General features: G+C 36.0%; 1 pseudogene; it reads left to right on the forward strand.

The window, feature by feature from the left end:
- Positions 1-7435: 7435 nt before the first annotated feature.
- LOC143023493 (ATP-binding cassette sub-family F member 1 pseudogene) lies at positions 7436-13173 on the forward strand (annotated as a pseudogene).
- Positions 13174-14935: the final 1762 nt, after the last annotated feature.

A 14935-nucleotide genomic window follows, 5' to 3' on the forward strand; every position in this document is an offset into this window, starting at 1 on the left:
TGAGTGGATCAGAAGAGGAACAAAGGGAGTAATTGGTGAGGAACATTGTGGGTTTAGGACAGGTAGGGGTTCTGTAGATCAGATTTTTGTGGTAAGATAAATTGGCGAGAAAGCTGTAGGAAAAGGTAAGAATGTTTTGGGGGGCTTTTATATATCTGGAAAAGGCTTATGACGGGGTAGACAGGAAGGTAATACGAGAGGAATTGCAGATATATGGGATAGAAGGAAAGCTGTTAAGAGCAGTCAGGAGTTTTTACTAGAGTAGTAGAGCTTGTGTTAGGATTAAAAATGGAGAGTAAATGGTTTAAGGTAAAGGTGGGACTTCATCAGGGATGTGTTATGTCACCCTGGCTGATAAATCTATACATGTATGGGGTGGTGCGGAAGGTGAATGTAAGGGTGGTGGGTCAGGGATTGGAGATGTTTGCAATACCAAAATAATTCTGCACATAAGAAAAGAAAACATACAAACCTTACTAATTATCGACCATTTAAATTATCACAAATGTACAAAATGTTTTTGAAGATTCTTACAAAAAAGCATGTCACTTACAAAAAGACTAAGTAAGGTTGTAGATGAAAACTAGACAAAAAAGAAGGTATGAACTAGAAGTGGATGGTCTACATAAGCATTCAACACAAATATAATCAAATAATGTAAGCCAAACAATGAAATGAATATTTTTATTTTTTTTATTTTAGATTACGAACTCTAGAAATTCCAGATTTTAAATATTGAGAAAATTAACCACTTAACTCCACGAAACAGATTGCAAGCAAAAACATCATAAAACTTCTTCAAAATACTTCTGTGAAAAATACAGCTGTAGATTGACTACATGGAGATAGATTAGATACTAAGAATGAGAATGAATGAAACTGAGACACACAATTTCACCCACATTTTTACAACTTACATCGGAAGGATTTTCAGTGAGCTGAGTTGAGAGCGGAATATCAGTTGATGACAGCTATTTGGGACACAAATGAATATTTGTAAATGCTCAGTTATTTCAACGAAGATTAAAGATCTATTTAAGGGTAAGAATAAAATTGATGCAATGTTAAACACGAAGGTTCAGAGTAAATCAGACGGAATAGAAGAATAAAGCTTTATTTGTCAAATGATGAAATTTATTAAAGATGAAGAAAATTGGATAATAAGATGTGTCACAATTGTTTAATTTTTTTTTTATATAGAAACAAAATGAAAGGGTTCCTAATTATTTGCATGAAACATAATGTTGGTAATCTACGTATAATGCAAGCTATGATAATTGGTTTACAACTTGAAAATCGAGGAAAGCGACTGAGACAATGCCAAGGAGAGTAGTGCAGATGAGAGAACAGTTTTGGGAATAACATTGAAAGAGAAGAAGAAGAGGGCAAATTTGGAAAGAGTCCTGACAGGAATGAGATATATTGTACAGAGAGAGGCAATAAAGGAGCGGAAATAGAATTGGGCAGGGCAATTAGCCAGGAAGGAGGTTGGCGGATGAGGGAAGACTGGTATGCTCTTGATTTGAGGCTGTGAGAAAGCAACTATGGGAGAGGTAGATCAGACAGGTAGAGAGACGTGGTAGAAAAATATGCAGGGGTCATATGACAGTTCGTAGTCTCTGCTCTCTCTCTCTCTCTCTCTCTCTCTCTCTATATATATATATATATATATATATATATATATATATATATATGTGTGTGTGTGTGTGTGTGTGTGTGTGTGTATATATATACATATATATATATATGTGTGTGTATATATATATATGTGTATATATATATATATATATATATATATATATATATGTGTGTGTGTGTCTCTCTCCCTATACTTTCTCTCTCTTTTGCCCTCTCTATAGTACTCTCTTTAGGCCTGTCTTTTCCCCTTTCCCTCTCTCTCTCGCCTTTTCTCTCGCCCTCTCTCTCGCCTTCTCTCTTGCCTTCTCTCTACCCCTCTCTCACGGCCTGTCTCTCGTTCTCTCTCTTTACTGTTTCTTTGTTTCATGTACCCTATTTATGTTTCACCCTCCATTACACCTGTTCTCACACGTATCTATTTTTCCTATTTAATTTCGTCTCTTAGTTTTCTAATCTTTGAGATCGGTAACGAAGGAGATGGTTTGAAGGTCTACTTTGGGGCTGGCCAGGGATAAACCACAACATTGGATGTGAAGGATCAACGTGGCTGCGCAATATTACTGCTTTGTCCCTCACTTATTGGTCGAGTGATTCATTTGTCTTTCTTTCTTGGGAATATCAAATTTTAATCATCTTACTACATCTATATCCACATTTCAAATATGTTTCAATCTTTGTTGATACTATATCAAACCGACATCATTATTATTGGCGCTTTCTCATGTTATTGAGTTGTTACTAGGGGAACCTGTGTGTGGAAGGGCTTACACAACGAAGCCTGGTGTCATTCATATCCATACACATCCTATTTTTTTCTCACAGGATTTCCTCTCCCTTAAATACCTCTCTGCCATATACCTTGAGCTTAAAAAAGAGCGTTCTAAGATTACCGCTACATTATCTCGCGCAAGATCTTACCTTACCCAACGTACTCAAGTACAGCCAATCTATCTAACATATTTGTGATTTCCATTATCAAAGCATTAGAAATAATGACACCTGACAGAGTGATATAGGAGCTTGTCTTGATGAAATAAAATAGTGTAAAATGTTGTCTAACAAACATCATGTTACAATTTCTGTGGTATAGTTGTGAGCTTTCCAGCTTATTGATTACTTCGTCCCTATGCATAGAATATATAGAAAACAGAATATAAGAAATAAGCACATATATACTGCTCTTATAATATGATATCCATAACATATTTATACTGAAAACTTGTGTAGTCAATAAAGTATCACTTATACTGAAAGCTAGAAATTTACACTATTTCCTTTTATACAAGTTGTCAGGTATTGATTTTTACATATCTTTAAATTTTCAAAACAATTATTATTTCTAGAAATGACACAAGAAACGTATTAATGTTGTATCTTTTCAAAAAACAACTTTATGTTGATATAGCCAGAGAGTCTCAAACAACCCAAAGAAAGAACTTAGGTTGCCATGAATATAAACTACATGTATGCAAATTGTCAGGCGCTAATGTTTTATTTTTTACATTATATATTCGTATAAATTATATTTTTATGTTTATGAATTACATATAATAGTTATTGTATAATACTTCTAGGATACCGTTTTTTCACATTCTTATAATTCTTAAAATCTGAAAATCTGTCTATAAATTGAATAACATAGTTGATTATCATTTGGGTTTTATAAATACTGTAGTGTGGCAATAATAAATAGAAAGAAAGTCTAAAGCAAATAGTAAGTATTCGGAAGGAGCTAAGCATCGTGTCGATACTCGGGATTTCAACAACTTTTTGTTCTTTACTTCCATATGTTCTGACGCCGAAAAACGCCAAATACATTATATCTTTCTATCATAATATGAGTGTTGATTGTACGGTATCCTTTCTTCTCTAAACGTGTATTTTTTTCTGTGCACCTCGCATCAACTGCTGGATCTTTTTATCCTTTTGTCGGTGTTGTTTTTTGTTCCGTCTTTGAATCATTTCTGCCTGTGGCATTGATTCATTTTGACACACCAGCAATCAGTTTGATAGATCTTTTCATCGAGTACTATAGTTTTTGTGCCTCAGTACGTGCTGGTTTTCCGGGTTTTTGTCTGCAACACAAATGTAGGTAGCAAGAGTGGTTCCATATTCTTTGATCTCTTTCACCCATCGACTACAACATTCACCGATTTATTTTTTCATTACACTTTTTTTTTTTTTTTTTCTCTGCAATGCGAATGCAACCACGACCTTTTTCATCTCTTTCGCACCAGAATTTTCAGTTCACGCTCGAAGAATTTGGCTTCGCGCCTTCAGTATTACTTCGGCCTCACTTTCCTTTTCCGTCGCTGTTTTCGAGTCTGTTATCTTCTTCTTTACAAAAGGTCTCACTTCTGGTCTTTAATACGAGACCCAACATAGACCATCTCCCTTTCTTCTTCCGACAAGCATTTGTCTTCTTGCATATCTAGAGATATTTCTTTTATATTCAAGTCTGCTATTTTTCTTTCTCATTCCCTTTAATGTCACACTCGCAAAATGAATAAATAAATAAACAAGTAAATAAATAAACAAATAAATTAATAAATAAATAAATAGATAAATGAATAGATAAATAAATAAACAAATAAATTAATAAATAAATAAATAGATAAATGAATAGATAAATAAATAAATAAAAAGACAAACATACAGGCAGGCAGGCAGGCAGGCAGGCAGGCAGGCAGGCAGGCAGACAGACAGACAGACAGACAGACAGACAGACAGACAGACAGACAGACAGACAGACAGACAAACGGACAGAAAGACAGACAGACAGACAGGGAGGCAGGTAAGATTAAACACGTCTTCCTACAGCCAAACATTCGTTGAAATCGTGATGTGGTTAAAGTGAGGGTATTTATATGCTTTATTACCCTTTTAAAACTAGCAGCAACATTTCTAGTGATAGATTCATAAACACACACAAATGTGACTATATTTTGGTTACGAACCTAGGAGGACGTTCCTAAGTAAAAATAAAACTGATTGTCTTTGACACATAGTGCTCAACATCAAATTAATGCCAAGACCTGGGTACATATCCAGACCTCATATCAAACCTGAAAACAATCTCAGAGCTTATATTATACTAACATTAATTTTGATTCCTTAGCAAAGACCTTTATTTAAACGAAATCCAAGAGAATGCTTCGTAATATGCAAAAGAGCACCTGGCATATGGTCGACTTTCGATCATGTTGATATTTTTTATTGCTTGTCTATTTGTTTATTATATATATTTTTTCTGAATAAAAAGTATTTATTGTTCTTAGGATGAATGATTATTATCATCAATATCATTCAGGAATGATCAAATAAAAATTTAGTTGATATTTCTTTATTTTCCATTTATTGTTTCATCTGTATATCAATTTGTTTCATGTATACTAGTATGACTGTTTCACCAGGACCCTTAGACTGACCCGTCACAAGACATAAGTTCTGCGTCAACTAGTTCCCACCAAATTATTTTTCCTCATTAGAACCTATCCACACTAGCGGTTTCCATTGCGGAGGCTCAATTACAATGTAAATCATTGGTGTCGTTCACACACAACCGCGCAGTTTTTCTTTGCCTAAGTGGTACCTCTACGGTTTTCGCGCAGTTCAAAACGATAGTGTGAACAGGATCAAGTTCCAAGTTGTTCATATGAAAATACTGCCATTTTTCATTGTACTTATGTATCTTTTATGTTAATCTTTCATATTCATTTTTCCACAATTTCTGTCCGTAATTACATCTATGTTACGAGTCATTTCTCTGCTTTTCGTCACATTTCTTCTTTGCTTTCCCTCCGTTGCTGCTACGATTACATTTGTGTATATTATCCAATCCGGCTTACTTTTGTTGTTCCTTCCAGTCGTGATCTAATGAAAGGTTCGTTTCACTACTTTGTTATTTATTTCTGTCTCTTATATAGTTTCTATTGTTTTTCTTCAGACGTCATACATTCTTCTTTTTCAATCCTTTTCTTTTCGGCTAGTTCTCCAATGGATCTTTAATTACATACTCATACACATTATTTATATACCTATATATATATATATATATATATATATATATATATATATATACATATATTTATATATATATACATATATATATATATATACATATATATATAAATATGCAGTATATATATATATATATATATATATATATATACATGTCGATAAAAAAAAATTATGACAGTTGCATGCGGGGCTCGAACCCGCTGTACTCGGCTATCCGTAAATTACCTGTACGGCGCCCTAGACCACTACACCACAGAGACTATAAAATCCTTGAAACCTGGAATCGAACTGATTCCCGAGGGAAGGAAGATCACTTATTACGGTGATCCGAATTCCTGTTTTACTCAAGGACCAGCCCACCAGTGGTGTGGGGTAAGGACCGGGACGAACCCCTTTCACGCTTATCGCCATTGTAACTATGAGAGAAATACGCTAATGGCAGCGACATCAAACCGATAATTTTTTTTATGACAGTTGCATGCGGGGCTCGAACCCGCTGTACTCGGCTATCCGTAAATTACCGGTACGGCGCTCTAGACCACTACACCACAGAGACTATAAAATCCTTGAAACCTGGAATCGAACTGATTCCCGAGGGAAGGAAGATCACTTATTACGGCGATCCGAATTCTTGTTTTACTCAAGGACCAGCCCACCAGTGGTGTGCGGTAAGGACCGGGACGAACCCCTTTCACGTTTATCGCCATTGTAACTATGAGAGAAATACGCTAATGGCAGCGACATCAAACCGATAATTTTTTTTTTTTTTTTTTTTTTTTTTTTTTTTTTTTTTTTTGTAAAACAGGAAATCGGATCGCCGTAATAAGTGATCTTCCTTCGGGAATCAGTTCGATTCCAGGTTTCAAGGATTTTATAGTCTCTATGGTGTAGTGGTCTAGGGCGCCGTACAGGTAATTTACGTCTTTGGTCTGCTCTCCCACTGTATAGTATAGTGTGTTTACCACCTCGTAGTATAAGTTAGAAGTGGGAGACGTTTTTGAATAATTAAGTGAGCTTATGACGGCAACATGAAACCGTATTCGCTAGGCTAGGGAGATGTCATACAACACAAGATGTAATAATGATATAAAAAAAAAGTTTTTGTTCATAAAATGTAGAGAGTATGATACCCTCTTTTCAAGTGTAGCAAAGATTATATGATACACCGTAATTTCTACACGGCCGAACATAATTCTTATGCATAAATATCACTTTACCTAATACATTCTATATCCTAACTAATGCATCCTATGACTAAATATCACTTTTACTAAGACATCCTAAAAGTAAATGTTACTTTGCTCTTAGTAATACATTGTATGACTAAATATCATAGTTGAGTGGTCAGGAATTGTAATAATAATGCTGATCAGACTCGGGTACCAACGGGGTACCCAGGCCTTGACACCGTAGGAGCGGAGGGGGGTAGATAGGTAAACCCGGTGGGCAGCCTGGAGTGAAAGAGAGATATGAAGCCAAGTTCTGCAAATATATAGGTCACAAAAAAGGGGGCGTGGCCATGCAAGTTGGAATAGGTAACAGAGGAATACATGTGGGGTCAGGAGAGCTGGCTCAACCAACTAGAACTTGTATGAACCAATCGGTTTTTAATATTACATAGATCTACGGTACATGGGTCGTATACACACACACACACACACACACACACACACACACACACACACACACCAGGCCAGGCAGATTGGTTGTTTGATACATATTCACCTTAATGTTTTAAGGATTTCCGACTGTGATATAGACGTATAATAACTTCAAGATGCCCCCGAAGAAAGGAAAAAAAGGTAAAAAGAAGGACGAATGGGACGGGGACGACGAGGACATCAATGTGAAGAAAGTAGTTGACAGTGATGATGAAACACCAAGGGAGAAATGTCATAAGAGAAATGCAAAGAAGAAGGATAAAAAGAAGGGAAAGAAAGAGGAGTTGTGGAGTGATGATGAGAGTGAAAAGTTAGCAGACAAGGTGAAGAACATAAAACTGAATGAAGAGGAGAATGAGGATGAAGAAAAACCAAAGGGGGGGACAGAAGAAGCAAATGAAGAAAAAGGGTAAGAAGAAAAAGAAAGGTGATGATTGGAGTGATGAAGAGATAGATGATAAGATAAATGGCATGGTCATTAATGATGAAAAAGCTGATGAAATGATGATTGTTTCAAAGCGAAAAAAAGCAAGCTAAAGTGAAAAATAAAGGAAAGAAACTGATAGAATTAGAAGAGGAAGAGGAGATTGAGGAGGAAGAGGAAGATGAAGATGAGGAGGAAACTGAGAATAGAGAAGAAAGTCGAGAGAAATGTTAATGAGGCATTGAATGTCAATGAAGGACCAAATAATAATATAGAGCAAGGTATAAATAAAAAACAAAATGATAATGTAAGACATGATATTGAAACTCAAAATGTGTCAAAAAGAAATAATCACGAGTTTCTTAAAACCATGTACTTTAAATGATCGTAGTATTAGGAACAAATTTCAAGAAATACAGGCGTATGTCAAAAGCGAAAATCTCGATATGATAGGAATAACTGAGACATGGTTAAATGGTACAGAGTTCGAAGCTGAATTTAGTATTGCGGGATTTAAACACTTTCATCAGGATAGAAACCACAAGAAAGGTGGGGGTATTCTGTTGTACGTTAAAAACAATGTTCATGCTTGTGTTTTAGAGAAAGTGAAACAGGATGCATATGATAGTTTGTGGGTTGAGTTAACCCAAACAAATGGACAAAAAATGAATATAGGTGTAATATATAGGCCAAAGACATTATCATTAGCAGACGACAAACTGTTATTTCAAGAACTGTCTAGTTTCTGCAACCGGGATTTATTGATAATGGGTGATTTCAATTTTACTGACATTGATTGGATGACTTGTGAACATGGCCGTGTAGGTAGCCACTTGATTGATTTTCTTGGTGACAATTACTTAATTCAGCATGTAAAAGAGCCCACAAGATATGGAAACTTACTCGATCTATTGATAACTAGCCGCGAAAGCATGGTAACTGATGTAGAAGTCGGTGAATCTGTTGCAAATAGCGATCACAACTTAGTTAGATTCAAACTCCTAAACAATTTTAGAATAGATACTTGTGTTTTTAAAATACCCGATTTCAGTAAAGCTCAGTTCATAGGACTACGTCAGGAGCTTCAGCTTACAGATTGGGAGGCAAAATTAAACGAAAGACCTGTAGATCAGATGTGGGAGATATTTCAAAATACGCTCACTAAGATGATTCAAACTTACATTCCTTTTTAAGGACAGACGTCCCCCAAATCAGGCTCGCTCAAAGTGGCTCGACAAAGAAACTGAAAAAAATATTGCTAAAAAGAGACAAGCTTATAAGAAATATAAGTGCTCGGGTGCATCTAATGACTATGTAAGTTATGTATCAATATAGAGGGATTTAAAAAGACAATAAGAAAAAGAAAACGACAATACGAAATGAACATCGCTGATAAATCCAAAGAGAATTCCAAAGAATTCTATAGCTATGTTAGAGATAAAAAGGTTGTTAGGAATCACATTGGTCCACTATTATCTGATGACGGTCAACTTGAATATTCAAATGAAGGAATGTGTAATATCTTAAACAATTATTTTAGCTCGGTATTCGTAAACGAAACACCTCAAAGTGAATTCCAAACTGAAACCTGTGAAAAGTCTAGGGTAAACTTACTTACTACGGTAAATATAACAAAAGAAAATAATAAAAGGTGTATAGATAAACTCAAAGTTAATAAAACACCAGGGCCTGACGGTTGGCATCCAAGAATCTTAAAGGAAATGAAAAATGAGATTGTTGTTCCATTAGAAATTATTTTCAAGAAATCCATCATATCCGGAGATGTCCCAAGAGAATGGAAGCTAGCTAACGTTACTCCCATATTCAAAAAAGGTGACAAAAAGAAGCCAAATAACTATAGGCCTATAAGTTTGACTTCAATCGTAGGAAAAATAATGGAAACTATTATCAGAGATGCTATCGAACATCACTTAGAAAGTAACCGTTTGATAAATGATAGCCAGCATGGTTTCAGACGGAAACGTTCTTGCGTGACTAACTTACTCGAATTCTACAACACAGTTATCTCGAATTATGACAAAAGAAACAATATAGATTTAATATATCTAGACTTTGCAAAAGCTTTTGATACCGTCCCACACGAAAGACTACTTACTAAATTAGCTTTACATGGAATAAGTGGTAGCCTATTAGGTTGGACTAGTAATTGGTTGAATGGTCGAAAACAGAGAGTTGTTTGAAATGGAAAAACTTCTAGATGGGAAAATGTTACAAGTGGAGTTCCTCAGGGTTCCGTTCTTGGACCACTTCTATCCATAGTATATATAAATGATATAGACCATGGACTAAAATCTACTGTTTCCAAATTTGCTGATGATACAAAACTGTGCGGAGTGGCAAATGATCACTCAAACCAATTAGATATTCAAGAAGATTTAGATAAATTACAGCAATGGTCTGAAAAGTGGCTAATGAAATTTAACACAGGTAAATGCAAAGTAATGCACATAGGTAAAAATAACAGTAAGTACGATTACAAGTTATGTGGAAATTCGTTAACTAAAAGTGGATAGTGAAAAAGATCTCGGCGTAATTATCAGTAACGATCTCAAATCATCTAAGCAGTGTATTTCAGCCTCTGAAAAGGCAAATAAGATTCTAGGACTGATTGCGCGATCTTTTGATTTCAAAAGTCTATCACTAATTAACAAGCTATATAAATCGTTAGTTCGTCCACATTTGGAATATGCTGTTTCCGTATGGTCACCGAATCTCATTAAAGACATTGACAGACTGGAAAAAGTACAACGGCGAGCCACAAAACAGATTCCAAATATCAAAAGTAAATCATACGAAAATCGACTAAAACATATGAATCTGTTTTCCCTAAAAAAGCGTAGACTCAGAGGTAACTTGATACAGGTCTTTAAGATTTTAAAGGGAATTGACAACATCAAAAGTGACCAAATTTTCACATTGAATGAGAATCAGACAAGAAACAATGGTCTCAAACTGTCCGGAAATAGATTCAATTTGGAAGTAGGTAGAAACAACTTTACCAACCGTGTAGTTAATGAATGGAATAAACTTCCTGCACAGGTAGTGCAGTGTAGTTCAGTTCGAAGCTTTAAGAATAATTTAGATAAACACCTGATCAAGATGCTGTAATGATTATAATTTTTTTCATATTATTTGTTTTTGTTTTTTTTATCGTTTGTCTGTCTGATTTTCATTTATTATTAGTTATATGTCAATTTATCATTATTTACTATTTACCTGTTTGTTTATTATCTAACTATACCTATGCATTTATTTATGTCTTTTATTTGTTACTTACATTATTATATATATATATTTTTTATCATTATGATTTTTTTTCGCATCCGACCTAGATATGGACCAAAAGGTCTCCTATCGGCATGCTCCGCCTTTGCAATCCTTTGCAAGAAGGAAGTGAGTGAGGAAAAAAATGTTACCCCTGAAATGACTCCAGAACCAGAGGTCGAAGAGAAAATGGAAACTGAACCAGAAGCTCCACCACCAGCACCACAGGTAGTTCAGGAGGAAGAAGAAGAAGAAGAAGAGGAAACGAAAGAGGAGAGGATAAGGAGATTGAAACGAGAAGAAAGGGAAGCCATGGACTACCTTAGACACAAGGAAAGAAACTTAAAAAAGAAAAGGAATATGCAGAGTAGATGGAGGCAATGCTCAATAAAGGTGGCCATGGGTCTTCATCTATTGATGAAAACTTTACTGTGTCCCAGGCAGAAAAATATGCAAAGAAGCAAGACCAGCTTGAAAATATAGTAGACATTAAGATTGAAAAATTCAGTATTTCTGCAAAAGACAAAGCATTGTTCAGCAATGCTTCCCTACTTATTGCACAAGGGCGCAGACATGGATTGGTAGGCCCCAATGGGCACGGAAAGACTACCCTACTCCGTCACATCCAGAATCGTGCTCTTATTATTCCCCCCAAACATAGATTTGCTGTACTGTGAACAGGAAGTGGTTTCTGATGACACCGCAGCCATCGATGTTGGCCTGGAGGCAGACAAGAAACGACAGAGCTCATCAATGAGAGGGATGATTAGAGGCTAACATGAAGAAGAAGAAGAACAAGAGTGTAGATATGGATCGTTTACAAGGAGTTTATGAAGAACTGAAAGCCATAGGTGCAGATAAACCCAAATCAAAAGCAAGAAGAATCTTGGCAGGTCTTGGTTTTACAAAAGAGATGCAGGGGAGAGCCACCAAGAACTTCTCTGGAGGGTGGAGGATGCGTGTGTCACTTGCTCGAGCACTCTTTATGGAACCTGCCTTGCTTATGCTTGATGAACCACCTACCAATCATATTGACTTGAATGCTGTTATCTGGCTTGACAATTACTTGCAGGGCTGGAAGAATACTCTACTCATTGTTTCCCATGACCTGTCCTTACTTGACAATGTGTGCACTGACATCATTCATTTTGGTTAGCTGAAACTGTTCTACTATAAGAAGAATTACTCCATATTTAAGATGTTGGTACAGATGCTCAAAGAACAACTGAAGGCCTGGGAAAAGCAAGAGAAACATATTAAGGAAATGAAGATATCAGGAGCCACCAAGAAACAAGCTGAGAAGAAGCAGAAGGAAGCTCTTACCCGAAAACAAGAGAAGAACAGGGTCAAGAGCAAGCGAGAAGAGGAGGGGAATGGCCCTACTGAACTTTTAGAAAAACCACATGAATATTTTGTCAAATTTTCATTTCCATAACCACCACCTATTCAGCCTCCTGTCTTGGATCTTTACAATGTTTCATTTGCCTACTTAGGACACAAACAACTTTTCAGAAAAACAGACTTTGGTATTGATATGGAGAGTTACAAATCCACATTATTAAAATTGCTTGTGAGTGAGTTGACTCCAACTGATGGTGAGGTGAGGAAAAACCATCGTTTGAAAATTGGAAGGTTTTATCAGCACTCTGGTAAGCAATTGACATCTGAGGAATCACCTGCAGAGTATCTCATGCGGTTGTTTAATTTGCCCTATGAAAAAGCACGTAAAGCCCTTGGAACCTTTGGTTTATCCTCCCATGCTCACACAATCAAAAACAATGATTTATCAGGTGGTCAGAACACCAGAGTAGCCCTTGCAGAACTCTGTCAGTGCACCAGATGTACTAATTCTTGATGAGCCTACCAACAACTTGGATATTGAAAGTATTGATGCTCTTGCTGAAGCCATTTGGGATTATAAGGGAGGGGTAATCATTGTATCTCACGACGAACGACTTATACGCAAAATCGAGTGTATCTTATGGGTCATTGAAGACCAGACTATCAATGAGATTGATGGAGATTTTGATGATTACCGCAAGGAGTTGTTGGAAGCTTTAGGAGAAGAAATCAACAATCCAAGTACTGCTGCTCATCAAGCTGCTGACTTGTAAGTTCTGTCCTGCCCATCGCTTACATACTTTCTGCTAATATCTTCTTCAGGCACACACACACACAAACACACACACACACACACACACACACACACACACACACACACACACACACACACACACACACACACACACACACACACACACACACACACACACACACACACACACGCACACACACACACAATATACTATGTATATGCCTTTAGTAATATCTTTCCCACTTACAACTGTTTTTCTATACAAAAGTCCATTAGTCAAATGAAATTCCTCTATCTTATGCCCTTTTGGTAGTTTTGGTGGATTTCCTCTTGGGTTCATCGAATACTGGGCTAATAAGTCACATGTCTTATCATCCCTCTATTCTCGTATCATAATTTCCTTATCTAAGGTTACAAGCTCATCAATACTTCAAATAAAATTTATCAACCCAGGTCGTTGGTTGGCTAATTTTTCTAGAAAGTGCATCTGCTGCAAGATTCTTTCTACCTGGAATATATTCAAACGTAACCTGATAGCAATGAAGTATAGCAAACCAACTTGCTAGTCTGCCCCTAAGATTCTTATGCTTAAATGAATTCTGGATAGCTGTATGATCAGTCCACACTCTGATTGGATATCCCAGCATCATATCTCAAAAACTTTCTAATGAATATATCACTGCTATCATAGAGTAGTTTCTCTCTGCACTATTACAAATTCTAGATGTGTAAGCTATTGGTTTCAAAGTTCCATATCTCTCTTGCATAAGTATATCTTCTAATCCTATGTCAGACGCATCAGTACAAAGAATGAACTCTTTATCATAGTCTGGAAATATAAAAACTGAAGAACTCGTAAGTTTCTTTCAACTTGTCAAAAGCTTGCTGTTGTGCAGGTCTCCAGATGAAATTTGAGTCTTTCCTCAACAAAGAACTTAGTGTATTAGCTATGTTTTCATAAACTTGGATAATTTTCCGATAATATCCTGTCAATCCTAAGAAACTTCTAACTTTTTCTACATTGTTTGGAACTGGAAAATTCTTTACTGATTCAACCTTTGAATTTACTGTACTAAGTCCATGCCTGTCTATATCATGTCCCAAATAAATAACACTGTCCGGCAAAAACTTACATTTTTCAAGTTTTACTTACAATCCTGCTTTAACTAGTCTTGAGAATATAAAATATAATTTCTTAAAGTGCTTAGTCGCAGGCTAGGAAACTATTAAAATATAATCTAGAAATACACTGGCAGTGTTTCCTAACAACCCATCTAGAACTGTATTCATTAATCTCATGTAAGTTAATGGACTATTACATAGCCCAAATGGCATTCGTTTGAACTCATAGTGTCCCGTTGGAGTTGAAAATGCTGCAAATTCGCGTGAGTCTTCATGCAACTCCATTTACCAAAAAGCAGATTTGATATCTATAGTGCTAAAATACCTATTCTAAGTTCCAAAAGTTCTAAGAATGTCCCCTATCACTGGTAGTAGTAATCGGTCACGTAGGGTATGTTTATTTAATTCCCTATAATCAATAACTAGGCGCATGGTACCATCTGATTATGGCACCAGAATCAGAACGAAGTTCCACTCACTTTTACTATGTTCAATAATAACCTGCGATAACATTTCAGTGATCAATTTATCTACAATGGTTAGTTTACAAAGTGGTACTCTTTAGACAGGTATATAAATAGGTTGAGTCCCTGGTTTTAATTTGATCTGAAGTTTTAAAACAGTTGTTTTGCCTAAGACGTCCACCGGTAAAGCAATTGTTTTATTGTGTTTCATGAGCAAAGCAATTAA

This window comes from Oratosquilla oratoria, unplaced genomic scaffold (assembly GCF_046742065.1).
Source record: "Oratosquilla oratoria isolate Oo_2021 unplaced genomic scaffold, ASM4674206v1 SCAFFOLD48, whole genome shotgun sequence".
NCBI lineage: Eukaryota > Metazoa > Arthropoda > Malacostraca > Stomatopoda > Squillidae > Oratosquilla > Oratosquilla oratoria.